The sequence below is a fragment of the Pteropus alecto genome, unplaced genomic scaffold (assembly GCF_000325575.1).
Source record: "Pteropus alecto unplaced genomic scaffold, ASM32557v1 scaffold11, whole genome shotgun sequence".
NCBI lineage: Eukaryota > Metazoa > Chordata > Mammalia > Chiroptera > Pteropodidae > Pteropus > Pteropus alecto.
In genome coordinates this window covers 13,530,666-13,546,515 of record NW_006431956.1, presented here as the reverse complement: position 1 = coordinate 13,546,515, position 15,850 = coordinate 13,530,666, and positions in this window count along the sequence as shown.

Genomic DNA, 15,850 nt, shown 5'->3' with positions numbered 1-15,850 from the left:
TTAAGGATAATTATATTAAATGTATCTTCATTTGGGTACTTTGCAGCATGCAAATTATAGTAAAAATTACTTTATTACTGTAACTTCATCGACTAAAAAAATCTAAAATGTACTAAATAAGTGAAAAACTTTCATCCATAAAAGTTCAATCATCTTTAAGTGTTTTTACATCTCATATTCGAAGGTAATATAAAAGGATCACTAATTTTTCATTCTATATTTTTCCCTCTATTAACCGTATCACTGTTAAAACTATATTCTATAACTTCTAAGAAAAACACAGACTTCCATATTAAGATGAAGAATAGTTAGTAGTTTCACATCACAATTTTCTATCTTCTCAGTGAAATAGAACAACCCAGAAAGACATAATTATAAGAGTGCTGGCTATTGGGGATACTGCCAATAGTATACCAGATATTCCAACCAAGCATTGACAGAACCCAAGAGGAGGACATGAGGCGATTTCCATCACTGCCCATAGGGCAGGCCTCCCTCAGGTTTGGGAACATTCTCTGATCGAAATGGGGAAAGCCACTGACTAAATGCAGAAACTATGTTATGCAGCAGCCAGGACTCTCTTCCCCTCCCATTCCTATCAATTAAAAGTATACCTTTCTTTTCCATACCCATTTGGACACAACCATTTTCAATAAAACTATTTGTAGTGGGAAAAGGCAGATTTGTGGTGGGGCATCAACCTAGGGATATAAAATCTATTGTAAGATGAGGAGAAGAAAGTCTGTGGGAGCCTCCCATGCTGGGGAGGTGATAGTTTCTCTTGCACTATTTCTGGAAAGGGATGTTATAGGATGTGTCAGAGAGTCTAAGCATAAATTCTTCTTCACACTAACAGATGATGAGAGAGAAGATCTTTTCACAGTGCTGCACAGTCATGCTGCATACAAATAACCACCAGACTTGGGGAAACTAGAAAAGAATCTGTATAAAATAATCTAGGCTAATATTATGTGAAAGAGAAATTTTAACCACGATCAGCTGAGAAGTCATGAAAAGAGTTGCCTGATTTATAAGGAGAAAAGCTAGAAGATAATGGCCTCTATGATAAAGTGGTTGAAGAACCAATATATTAAAAACCATCAAGTGAGATTGCTGGAAAGGTAAACGTGTGTCATTTCAATGGTGACACAGTTCTGATTGGAAACCAGAGAATGGCCTTGGGAGTGCTTGGCTTAAATAGAGTGGAAGAGGACCTCAGAGGTAATTAAATTACCAGGGTATGGAATGAACCATTTCTACTGGCATTACAGTCAACCAGAAGGAAGTCAGAACATTGGGTGAAAAGAAGTTTTGTGAACAAAGTGCCAAAATCTTCTATGACAAGGGGAAAGTATTAGCGTGCTAGGGCTACCATGAAAACATCTCATACATTGGGTGGCTTAAAAAAAAAAAGAAAGAAAATTATTTTCTCATAATTCTGGAGAGTAGGAGTCCAAGATAAAGGTCTCAGCAAGGCAGTTTTCTTCTAAGGCCTCTCTCTTTAGCTTAAAAATGGCTGTCTTTTCTCTATGTCTTCACATGGTCTTCTCTCTATATGCACGTGTCCGAATTTCCATTTCTTATAAGCCCGCCAGTCATTATGGATTAGGGCCCACCTGAATGAGCTCATTAACCTTAGTTATCTCTTTAAAGGCCTTATGTCTAAATATAGTCACATTCTGAGGTACTGGGGGTTAAGACTTCAACGTATGAATTTGTGGAGAGGTCCACTATTCAGCCCATGACATGGAGTAACCGGAAAATTGATATGTGACAAAAACCAGGAGGAAAAGTGAGGGGTATATCTAGTGAGATGAGCATAAATGAAAGAGAAATGACTTTTAGTGGCCGTGCGGTGTGATGAGACACCAACTTTATTCCAACTGTACATGGCGTGAGGAAGAAAAAGGATCTTCATTTGAGAAAGCGATCACAAAAATCACGTCTTCAATGGCGAGGCAGGCAAGGCCAGCAGAGACAAAGGAACATGTAGTAAAGAAATGAAAGATTTAGCAGAAATAAATTTCAGCAAAACTAGTATAGTAGATTCATACTTTCTCACACTCCCACTTCACTAGACATATGCCAATGTGATTAAATAGAAAAAGAGCAAAAACAACATAGCTAGGCTTTTAAAGAAATAAATATCACCCTGGGCCAGAAGCAGAGCAGAAACATCAGTGGCTAAAGCACAGCCCTGCAGAGTGCCAATGCAGATGCTAGCAGGGGGTGGCATGATCACCATCTCTGGGAACAAAAATGCCCCAAGGACTGGGGACGGTCCCCCTTCTCTCCTGAGAGAAGCTAAAAAAAATCACTTAGCTTTTATGAAGTTTGCCAATAAGCTCCATGTTACTAAATCCAGCAGTCAGCTTTCGATCCTCATATTCTTTTTTCCCATTATTTCCATTTGATCTGTCCTCTCTCTCTCTCTCTCTCTTTCAATTCTCTTGACAATTCTTTTATTCTCTCCTCTTAAAATGCTTTCTTCCCTTGGCATCCTAAGCACCCCACCTTCCTAACTTCTCATACTTCACTGGCTCCTCCCCTCATCTTCTTTATTGGCTCCTCTTCGTCTCCCCACCTGTAAATGTAGGCGTAACCCGGAGCTTGACTGACTCTCAGACCTCTTTATTTCCTTCTCTGATGACATTCTCTGCTTCCATGACTCCACTCATCTCATGGCCTAACTACCAGGTTAGATCCAGGTTCAAACTCCCAGATTAGATGTCTGCCTCTAACTCCAGAACATGATCCAACTTCCCACTTCACATCTCCACGTGGATATCCTGTAGGCAATCTAAATGAATATTTCCAAAACTGAACTCTTGCTCTCTGCCGCTTCCGGCCACATCTCCCCATTCCCCACATGGCCCAAATCTGCTCTTCCTGCTGTCTTGGCCCTCTTCATATCATCCTTCCACTTGCTTAGAGCACAATTATTGGGGTTGTCCTTGAGTCCTCCCTTTCTTATTCCACAAGTAATCCATTTACTTTTATCTCCAAAATGCCTCTCATACCTCCCCCGCTCCCACCCTGATTGCTCGCTCCACTCCTGCCACACAGGGTCCCCTTGCAGTGCCCCAAGTAGGCAAAGGAGTTTCTGCCTTGGGGACTTTTCACTTGATTCCTCAGCCTAGAATTCTCTCTTCCTAGTTCAGGTCTTTGCTCGAATGTCACTCTTCCAATAAGGCCTTCCCTGATCTTTTTATATAAAATAACCAGGATGATGACTATGCAGCAGACCTAGAAGGTAATCAGGGCAAATTAGAATGGGAAAGCGACGGGCTGAAAGAGAATGTCTTTGATTGTAACGAACTGGGCTGCTCTTGAGCTGGAAGACTAGTAGTAATCAGGCGAAGGCGGGCAGTCGTTTTTATGTCCACCAGAATAGCTTCAGTTGAGAATGTGACATCAACACTGATAATGTAAAGTCACACTCCAGCCGACTGAGGCAAATGTTTAGGGAGGGTAGTGAGGAGCTGAATGTTGGGGATTGCTCTCATGAAATACTGGCCAATTTTACTGAGAATTCAGTTACTACTAGGCTCTTGCTAAATGCTTTACATGAATTCTCTCATTTAATCTTCATAACAGCCTTATAAAATAGGTATTATAATTATCCTCATCTTACGAATATATTGAAGAGTCTAGGTATAGTGCCTAAGGTTGATATATTAAGAAAAAGAGATTTAAGTATGTTATTTAGAGTTATAAAATCAATTAGTAAATGGATCATTAGGAATCAAATCTTTTTAGAAGTGGAAAAAATAAAACAAGGATGCTAAATTTCTCATCTTTCATAGCAAGGAATCAATATATACTATTTAAAGTTGATAAATCAAGAGGTGTAAGTATCAGTACATTACCTGAGATGATGATAGAGGTAAGCACAGAAGAATTAAAAACAGAAATGGAAGGAAATCGAGGACGCCATTGGGGGAGAAGGTATTTATTTTCTACATTATCATTTCTGTGCTATTCAAATTTTATTATGAATATATACAGTACATTTATAGTAAAACTTTTTCAAGTGTACAAGTAAGATATGACAGAGCACTTGTGGGGACAGTGGGGCAATAGCGGTGGGATGCAGAAGTCGAGAGGGTCCCTGGCTATTTGCAGGAAAGTTGCCAATTACCCACAAATCGGTAAAGAAGACAAGTCCTGGGAGTGGGAGTTTAGCTCTGCTCCAGGCTCTGCAGAGTGGTGTCTCCTGTCACCGTGTCCCTTTCCCTCACCACAAGACCTGTGCCACGCTCACTACCTGTGGGCACTGGAGGAGCTTTCTAGCCTTGACGTGAAACCTGCAGTTTTCATGTCTGTGTGGCACTTTCTCTGGTCACTATGCATATATACATAACTATGTAATTATTTAGGTATAGGTGTAAATGTGTGTACATATACTTCATACGGCTCAAGGCTGTGAGGGGGGAACTCCATGCTGCCCATCAGAAGACTGGTCCTCGGGGCCTAGGTGGGCAGTTCAGAAGAGTGAAGGCTTCTAAAAGCAAAACCCTGGATCCCAGCAACAGGCGAGCACACAAACTTCTACAACTGAATTCTTCTCAGACAGCCTTCAACAAGGTCATCTTCTGTCAAGGATGCATTATTTTAATCACATGCTATTTTAAACAGCCATATAATGACCCTCTGCGGCTACCGTCTTAGACTCGGTTGTCAATGGAGTGTTTACACCCAAGCACAGGGGTCCATTTTACCCCAAAACAAATTCGAGTGAAGAGAACTCTTCTTTTTAAGGGAGCAAATAGGACTGCTTTTTCTGTGAAGACCCATAAAGTGATAATTTACCTTAAGACTAAAGAAGGGAGGTTTTACAACTAGAAGATTGCAACTAGTGAATCATTCTGTCATTAAATCAATTACTGCATCTGATTAGTTTTCCAGTAACATTTGGAATAGAGAAAATGTTGTTGGCAAAACAGTAAAGATCTGGGAGCTCCGAGATTTAAACATTAGCAGCCATTCAGAAACAAACAGCGGAAACTTAGCACAATGGAGAACAATCCTTTGATCTAATTACTTCCGCTAGAAAAACTATCATTTTTCTTCCCACTGATTTATTTAGTTTTACAGCGTGAGCTCGATTAATTTCTTTTTACTAAGAGGTCATGTAAATTCATATCTTCATTTTAAATATTTTGAAATGCCTAGCAACTATGCAATACTTTAACTCTTTGATACCTGAAATTACCACATACACAATAAGATTACAAATACAATAGTTGGTACATGGAAGGCACTCGGTAGGGTATTACTTAAATAATATGATATAATTGAATCATATAAAATGACTATAAAGATCAGTAATAGTTTAGAAAGGGAGAACATGTTCAGACTATCTGATGAATAAACATAAAACAGTTGGATTAAAAGTCAAGCCATGCAGAAAATTGTAAGCATGTGAATAAACAAATTTTTGAATAAAAGGAGCAAATATATAACAATTGAATATTACTGAAACTCCAGATCACTGTGAAGGAATTTTGTTTCTGCAGCTTGCCCTTTTGCATATTTCAACTATCAGTTCTCACCAAAATAATCTCTGTAGACATGGTATCTGCCAGCAGAACTGATAGAGCTGGTAGCTTACCCACCCCTCCAGGAAGTTAGGACAATCAAATGGCCTATGTAGACTGTGAATCAAGCCCCAAGCAATTATCTCTGTATCAGGGAGAACAATATAGATGATCAAGGAAAATACTTAATCATAGCACTCGATCTCATAACTCATTAAATTCTCATAACTCATGCTAACCTTCTAAATTTTGTTTTACAGAACCAGGATCATCTTAAAAACACTCCTTAGAGCAGAATAATCTAATAGTCAATCTTAGCTGCAATTCCTGCCAAATTGAATAGCTTTACATTTTCTTACCCTTTCATCTGGCATTCTTAGGCAAAGGTATTTGTGAGAAAGGATTTTGTGTTTAGCAATGAGCATCATAGCAGGATAAAAGAGAGAGGGCAGTATTTTTCTTCCTTTTTATTCTGGGGCATTTTATTTGTTCTCAATCTGTTTTATCTGAATAACCCACCAAAGCCTCTAAAGACACTGTGAGATATGTGTGTATAATAAGAAGGCAGAGAAAACCACCAATTTAATAAGTAGCCAGGCATGGCTGTTATATACTCTGTTTCTAATAGCTACACGCACCTGGGTTCACATTCCAACTCTGTCACTTAAAAGCCACACGATCTGTAAAACAGATGGAATAATACTGCACATCTCAGAGTGTTGGTGAGAGAAGTAGCTGAGGAGTAATGAGAATTAAATGTCAAGCTCAGAGTATTTGAGGCCTAGTGCCTAATAAGTAATCAATAAATAGCTATTGCTACACAAAAAATATTTTAGTTTTTGGAACATGGTTTACTCTCTCCCCTAGACAAAAATTATAAATCGTGGTTACAATTCCAGGTTAGGCTACCATAGCTTATTTTACTCATAATGGCTATAGCCTGGCATTAACAGTATTATAAAACCAAACCACCAATTGTACAGGATCACCAGCCGTGACCTCCAGGAGCATCTTACCAGCTAACCCCCCATGGCCACCCTCACAGACCAGACTGCCTCCTTCTAGAGCCTCCATAAGTTTGGAGATGGGGAGTCCCTAGCCAACTGCCAAGGCTGCATCGGGGAGAGGTGATCCTGACTACACAAGCCAGATCTCTGTACCTTTCCTGCAGAGACACTGCTATACCAGGTGTGGCTTTATGACACTGTGAATCAAGAAGGCTTCTGGGCTCTTGGGAGACTTCCAGAGCTTGGCGCTGATAGGGCATCGCTCTGCCGAGCCAAACAAGAGCTGGAAGGCAGACTGAGGAACACCCTGTTCCTTGAGCAGTTTACCACCCTCTTTGTACACAGTGCTTAGGACATTTAGGAAATCAATAAAGGTTAATTAACTTAAAATTACAAAAGGCCCTTCACGGTTGGCCTCCAATCTCCTCAACTTGCTGTGTTCATACTGTGATTGACTTGGAGTTTTCTCTTGGTCTGAAATGCTCTGCCTTCCATTCCCTTCGTGTGAGCAAAAAGTCATCTTTGAAGACTCAGCTTGGAGGCCATCTTCTCCCAGCATCCTCCTGGTTCCCCCAGAAGTCAGCCTCTTTGTGGTGGCAGTATCCTTTCCCAGCTCTGTTCTGTCATCATGGCATTACGAGCTCCCTCACTCACACTTTCACACAGTCACGTGCACAGGAATCCTCTGGGCAGCTTGTGAACAGAGAAGCTCCTTGGACTTCTCCCCAGGCACTCAGTAATAGGCTGGAAGGATCCAAGAGCCTGCTGTGACCACAAGCTCCCTGACGGTTCTGATAGAGGGGAAAGCACAGCGTGGGAAACAGAGCATCCGGGCAGACATGATGGTCCTTGCTACTCTATCTCCACCACTTAGCACAGTGTCCCAAACATAGTAGGTACTCAATAAAGGGGAGCATTAAAAAAGTGGGCATTCACTTATCAACAAACAAGTATTTATTGAATGTATATTAACTATACAAGATCCTACCAACACACAAGTGGGTAACCATCAAAATTCAATACAGAGCATGAAGACAGGTACATGAAATCAATGGAAATGAAGGTATCTAAGACTTTAAGATCATTCTGATGCGGAGCCAGTTAGAACTAGAATTCGTCAGGCCAGTGGTTCTCAGCTGGTCTATATATTGGAATGCCCTGGAGACTAAATTATGATGCTTTAACCTCTGTCTCTAAAGCTTCTGAATTTGTCTGAGGTTGAGTATGTGCATTAAGATTTTTAAAGCTCCCCAGGTGATTCTTCTGTGTAGTCAGCATTGAGCATCACCATTGTAGGCTCACAGAGCATGTCATTTGTACATTTCCTAAAATAGTTTATTCTGCCTCACTTTCCCAAATCTGTTCACTGAACTCCCCCTCTCAGCTTTCACCGAATTCCTAAGCTACTTGAAGTAAGGTGCCACATCATATTTACCTATTATTTCCTCAGAGTGCCCAGGACAGGAGTCTATACTTAGGGGTCATGATATAGTGATTTATAATAAACAATATATTTGGCCTTTGTCCCATTCCTGGAATTTTTAATCAATCATGACTATGTGAGGAAGTCTCCATAAAAACTCAGAAGGATGAGTAAGAGAGCTTCCAAATTGGTGAACGCATGGAGGTGCTAAGAGAGTGACTCACCAGGAGAGGGGCACAGGCGCTTCAGGCCCTTTCCCCACACCTCGCCCTATGCATCTCTTCCATCCAGCTATTCCTGACTTATATTCCTTTCTATGAAACCAGTACTCTCGTAAGTACATTGTTTCTCTGAGTTCTGTGTGCCACTCTAGCAAATCAATGGAAACCAAGTGGGGGTGGTTGTTGGAACTGGGGATCTATAGCTAGTCTGTCAGAAGCATAGGTGACAACCTGGACTTGTGGCTGGCATCTGAAGTATTGTGAGTGTGGGAGTAGTGTGAGAGTAAAGGAGAAACGCAAGAGGAAGACTGAGGTTTTTTTTCCTAAACAGAAGGGGAGCAGTAAAAGTTTGTGGAATGAATGAATGAGAATACCATGTAGCAAAATTGAATCTCAACAACCACTGGTGAGTCGAGTCAAGACACATTTCAAGAAACTGAACCACAGTATGAAACAAGACACTGGATAGGAGCATTAAAAAAATAGAAACTGAGAATGACTTGGCCCTTTGAGCACTTAAGGAGTCTAAGAATAGCTTTAAAATGACAACAGACCCAACACAAAAGAACAGCAGCTACAAACTAAGGAGAACTCTTTATGTGCCTGGCAAGAAAGAAACCCTGAGGCCATCAAACACCCTGGGGCACAGCATGTCTGGTGGTCAGCACCATGGACAGGGGTGTCTCAAAAGAATTATGAACTAGGCACCAAACAACCACAGGGGGACTGTGAACCGAATCATCAATCAAAGCTATTTTCCTTTCCTTTCCTATTCTTTTTAAATTAAAGTATAATTGACACACAATATTATATTAGTTTCATGTGTACAATACCGTGTGGCATTTGTATATATTGCAAAATGATAAATCGGACCATCTGTCACAACACAAAATTAATACAATGTAATTGACTGCATTCCCCATGTTACATACTACATCCCCATGATTTATTTATTTCATAACTGAAAGTTTGTACCTCTTGATCCCTTTCACTGTTCTCTGTATTTATGAGTCTGGGTTTATTTGTTGTGTTTTTTGGATTCCATATAAGTGAAATCATGTGGTATTTGTCTTTCTCTGACCTATTTTACTTAGCATAATGCCCTCGAGGGCCATCCATGTTGTCACAAATGGAAAGATTTCATTCTTACTTATGACTGAGTAATATTCCATTTTGTGTGTGTGTGTCTGTGTGTGTGTGTTTTCTTTATCCATTCATCTATCGATGGACATCTAGGTTGCTTCCATATCTTGGTAACTGTAAATAATGCTGCAATGATCATAGAGATATATCTTTTTGAATTAGTTTTTTTCCCCCTTTGGATAGATACCCAGAAGGAATTGCTGGATTATATAGTAGCTCCATTTTTAACTTTTTAATGAATCTTGTACTGTTTTACACAGTGGTTGCACCAATTTACATTCCCGCCAACAGTGCATTAGGATTTATCTTGGTAACTGTAAATAATGCTGCAATGATCATAGAGATATATCTTTTTGAATTAGTTTTTTTCCCCCTTTGGATAGATACCCAGAAGGAATTGCTGGATTATATAGTAGCTCCATTTTTAACTTTTTAATGAATCTTGTACTGTTTTACACAGTGGTTGCACCAATTTACATTCCCACCAACAGTGCATTAGGGTTCCTGTCTCCCTGCATTCTTGCCAACACTTGTTATTTCTTGTCTTTTTTATAATAGCCATTCTGACAGGTATGAGATGGTATCTCCTCGTGGTTTTGACTTGCAGTTCCCTAATAACTAGTGATGATGAGTATCTTTACATGTGCCTCTTGGCTATCTGTATGCCCTCTTTAGAAAAATGTCTACTCAGATCCTCTGCCAATTTTTTAATCAGCTTGTTTTATTTTTGTTATTGAGTTGTATAAGTTCTTTATATATTTTGGATATTAATTCCTTATTGAATACATATTTGCAAATATCTTCTCCCATTTAGTAGGCTGCCTTTTTATTTCGTTAATGATTTCCTTTGCTTTGTAGAACTTTTCAGTTTTATGTAGCATCATTTTTTAAATTTTGCTTTTGTTGTCCTTGCCTTTGGAGTCAGATCCAAAATAACATCGCTAAGACAGATGCCAAGGAGCTATTTTCTTTTACTCCAAAAAACATACAACATGATGTAGATTTTTGCTACTCATGAAAGAATGACCAACATTAAGCTCGTGGTAAAACCTTTCAACAATTGAAATTTGCTATTGAAATGACAAATCTAATGTAAATAATAAAATTCTATTGTTTCTGGCCCTATTATGAAATTCCAAATTTCTAGTCTTTTTATAATTTTTTATTATTGCTTTAACAAATTATCATATAAAATACTTAAACTTCTTTTAGTAGACCCTGAGGATATAATTGAAAAGAATTCAAATATAATAAGACAATATAAAAGAATCTTAACTCTAAATAGACCAAGTTTTTCATCACAAAATTAGGGTTTGGGTTTAGGTTGGATGATGAAGATGAGGTTAGCAAACTAGCATACTCCAAGAAGTAAGGAGATGGTAACTAGTAATTTTTGAACTCTGCTTATGTACCAAAAACTGTGATAGGGATTTCCCATTAATCTCATTTAATTTGTATCAACCCTCTTCTCTGATACTGAGATCCCATTGTGCATGTGTCAGAGCGTATGAGCAACTTGTCTGAGGTCACACAAGTGCTAAGAAACAAAGTATTTAGTCCGGCTGCCTAACTCCTATAGCCAGTCTGTCAGAAGCGTAGGTGACAACCTGGACTTGTGTCTGACATCTGAAGTATTGTGAGTGTGGGAGTGGTATGAGAGTAAATGAGAAACACAAAAGGAAGACTGAGATTTTCTATAGAGAAGGGGAGCTTTTTATTTATTTATTTATTTGTTTGTTTGTTTGTTCATTTGTTTTATCACCCTACCATGTTACCAGACCTGGGCAATGCACACCATTTTAATCTATGGCAAATTGTACATTTCCTTTATCCTGTATTTCCTCATGGCATTACAATCCAGACTAATAGACATTATTTTCAGAACTAAACTATAGTCCATGAAAACTAATTTTATTTAAACCAATACTGAAACTATCTCCTAATCTGGTAACTAGTCCTGCTGACTGTAGTAACTATAAGGCAAGAGTTGGATATGGGGTTTAATAACCAAAAGCAATCTGAAATACAGTCTCATTAAAGCCCATTGATTTTCCTATTGGTCCTCTGTACTTCTATTTATCACCATTATTTATACATGTGTTCACCCGTGCAGATTAATTAGCATGCAAACATGAATACCACTTCTGAGAATGTAAAACAATTTTAAAGTCAACCCAAATGATAAGGAAAAGCTGAAATTTTAATGTGGAAAAATTAAAATACTAAAGGCGTATTTTGATTCAGTATCTAAGAGATGAGTTTTCATTTTTCTCACTCCAAAAGGCATAAAATTCATTTTAAATTGTGCATTATACAATGATACATTGAGAGGAGAAAGGAAATTTGTTTAAGAGAAAAACACAGCCCTTTTCTAATGCCACTAATAGAGTTTACAGATTGTGAATGTCAGAGACAAACAGAAACAAGAGATGAATTCAGGAATTAGAAACCTGATTCAAGGGCCTGAGTCAGTCACTGATGATTGTCATGCATTTTGTAGAATTCTGAGACCAACTGCATGTGGAGCAGATGTTCTGTTAACATGTTAAAAGCTGCAAAAAATGGTAAAGAGTTAATGTACCTTCCAGATAGAACCTTATTAAGGAAGGAGTACTCTATAGTACATGGTCTAAATCAGGACACTTGTGAGAGTAAAAAGGATGCTACTAGTAAATATCCCAGGAGAACTAGTGTAACCTTAAACCATCTTAGGAAAACTAGAGAATATGGCCACCCTAACAGATGACAAATGCCCTAAAAGCCCCAAAGACCTTCAATTGAACTTCACTTTAAAGTCTACTGAACTTTATTTACATGTCTTCATATATCTGTTTTCTCCTTACATATATTTACCTTTCTTTTTTCATTTTTATTGAAATATAATTAACAAATAAAAATTGTATGTTTTAAGGAATACAACATGATGGTTTGATATATGTCTACATTGTGAAATTATTACCACAATCAAGTTAATTTACATATTTATCACCTCACATTGTCACCTTCTTCTTTTGTTGTTGGTAGTAGGATGGTGAAAACAGTTAAGATCGACCCTATCAGCAACTTGAATGACACCTTATGACATTATAATATGGAATTATTAACGATAGCCACCTTGCTGTACATTATGTGTCCTAAGAACTTATTCATCTTATAACTGCAAGTTTGTACCTTTTGGTCAAGCTCTTCCCATTTCCCTGACTCTCCAGACTCTGGTATCCACCATTCTCTAGGTTTCACTTTTTCAGATTCCACATATATGCGAGATCATATAGTATTTGCCTCTGTCTGGCTTTTTACACTTAGCATAATGGTCCATCCATGTTATCATAAATGGTAGCATTTTTTTAGGTGGCTGAATAATATATATATGTATATATGTATGTATGTGTGTGTATGTATATATATAACATATTCATATATATACATATATATATATGTATACATATATATCTCGTACCCATTCATCTGTCAACAGATTCTTAGGTTGTTTCCACGTCTTGGCTATTGAGAATAATGCTGTAATGGACATGAGAGTGCAGTTCTTTGAGATACTGATTTTATTTCCTTTAGATATTTATATATCTCTCTTAACTTTTATATATTGTCCCTTGTCTTTAACCTCCTATCTTTCTTTCCAGTTCCCTTTCTTCCTTTCTTCTTTCTCCATCCCTTTCTCCCCTCTCTTTCTGTGACTCTGCCTTTCTCCATTTATGACGCTCTCCCCTTCTTCCCCTGTCCCTTATTTAAAAAAAATGTTCTCTTCTAGATTGTATGTTGTCTCTGTCTTGCCATGTCCATCCCAATTAGCCATCATCTGGGACTGAAAATGAAGTTTTGAATTTGTTGTTACTTTTATTGAATAGTTTTATGTTCCTTGTTTAACTTAAAAGCAGCTGAATTGAATGTTTTGCATTTATTTATCTATAAAAGGCATTTCGGTAGGTAGAATGACTCCCTAAAGAATGACTGCCCTAACCTTTGGACCCTATGAATATGCTAAATTATGTGGCAAAAGGGACTTTGCATATATGATTAACGTTATAAATTTTATGAGAAGGCAATTATCCTGGATTATCTGGTAGGCCCAATCCATTTACATTAGCCCCCAAAAGTGGACAACATTTTCTAGCTGGAGACAGAAAAGACAGCAAAAAGTCAAGTCAAAGGATCCAAAGCTTTTGCTAGCTCTGAGATGGAGAGTCATGTGATGGAAGGGGGGGCACTCGTGCGAGGACCGGAGAGAGCCTCTAGGAGCTAAGGGTGGCCCCTAGCTGACAGCTATCAGGAAAACAGAACCCCAGTCTTACAACTATAGAAACTGTATCTACCAACAACTAGAGAGCAGGAAGCAACACAGCTCTGCCAACACCTTGGTTTTGACATTGTGAGCCTCTGAGTGGAGGACCCAGTTGAGGCATGCTGTGCCAGGACTTCTGATCTATAGGACTGTGAGATAATAAATGGGCATTTTAAGCCAATAAATTTGTGGCAATTTGCTACAGCAGCAATGTATATAATGCAGTGTGTGTGTGTGTGTGTGTGTGTGTGTGTGTGTGTGTGTGTGTATAGTTTAACGCTGTTTAATTTTAAGAGGAGAGTTTCATGGGTTAGTGGCTCTTAATATATTTATTTTAGGTTATTTGGACATATGGTGCATGTGCTAATTGATTTTTCAATCACTGTCATGTTTTCAATCTAGAGGGAGTCATTCTCCAAGAACATATCAGTACTGTCAACACAGTTCATTCTCATTCTCACAAAACTCTCTGGGAAAACTTCTTCATTTGGCTTTTTCTAATTACTTCTCCATCCTTGTAAGAGACTTAAGCAAAACATTTTGCTTCTTCAGGCATTCAAGGGACATGCTATCTTCCTCCACCGCACCACCAGAATGGAAGAATAATTAACCAAAATATAAATGGCACAAGAGATTCGTAGGTCTGTGATGTAGAAATGGCCAGTCAATTCTGCCTGTTGACTCAATTTATCAGTCATATTGACCTTAAGAAAATTTTTACACCTTATAACACGAAACACATCAACATCAACGATAAAAACAAGTTAAAAATTGCCGATTTTCCACTGGCCAAAAAATTCCTGTTTTTCTTCCCACCTGCCACAAACTCCTAAAATATATATGTGGCAAGATAATCTATTAAAATATAAATTTACACTTTTTTTCCTGCTACTATAATAGGACCTAGGAAAAATAAGGCAAATCTTGCCCCGCTTCTTCTAGATAGAACAAACTCTTGAATTCTGAGTTCAGGGCTCACAAACATTTTGGGTTTTAGAGTTGAAAACAGAAATTAAAAAAAAAAAAACAAACCTGAAAAATAACCTTCCTCAGCCTTTGGAGTCTGTAACTAGCCATAGAAATTGATGTGGATTTGAGTTTTGACAGTGAAGATGACATGGAAACTAAGAGACCGGAGTGGTAAGTGTGGGGATCTGTGGTGCCTGCTCCCCAGTCCTAGTTACTGTCCAGTATGTCTGATGTGATAGTTGGGATGCTGAAACCCGAACCCAAGGAACCATGGCCTTGGTTGACATGGAGAATGATGTCTGCCTTGGAAGAGACCACAAGTGCTTGAACAACATGCATCTCAGCAATGACCACAACGGCCTAAAAGAATTAGAGGCTCTTACCCAATTGTTCTGAACTGCAGAATACCACTGGGCTCTTGGATCACTCTCAGGTATGCAGTCCTCCAATAATGACTGATATAGGGTGTCTGGCTATCCTAGGCAATAGAGGCTAAACTGAGATTTCATTAGATATAGAAACATAAAGCAATGTGGTGTTTTTGTACACAACCGTTGCAGAGCAAATTCAAGCCAGCTACATGCATATATGTGGATGGGTAGATGGGAGAGAGTAAATGAAAGGAATCTAAGAAATTAGCTATAAAAAGGAAGGCAAGTGGAAAGGCCCTGCTCCCCTCTCAAGGTCTCTGTTGTTTGTGTTTGTTGATGTGTATGGGTGTTTACCAGGTAAGATTGCAGAGATGCTTGGAAGAAGACCTAGGAGGGAGAGCTGCTTCCATGCCTGATAGAAAACGCAAACCAATACTAACATTGACTTGTAGCGTGCATGCTTTCTTTTTTATTTGTCCAATACAGTTTGCTGTAGACAGTTCATAGGGTATTATCTGAATATGTGGCACTGTGCTTCATTCCTGGATCTACGTCCAAATCAGTGCTCAGGAACTGTCATGACTGTCAGGCAGGCTTGTGCTGCAGTAGGAAGAGACTGGAGCTGACATTAAACATTATAACGTTTTTCCCTTTCTAATATCTATGATAATTTCAGTGATGATACACTAATGTAAATACACTGCCTGTGATAAATCAGCTGCCTACTTTTTCTCTTTCCATTAAATCTCTCTTTCTCTCTCTCATACACACATACACACACACACACGGAAATTAAGCCCAGTAAGATATTTTATTAGTGGAAAGTCACAGCTGACTTAACTTTCAAAAGTCAAGCAATTCTAAGTTCCTTCTGCA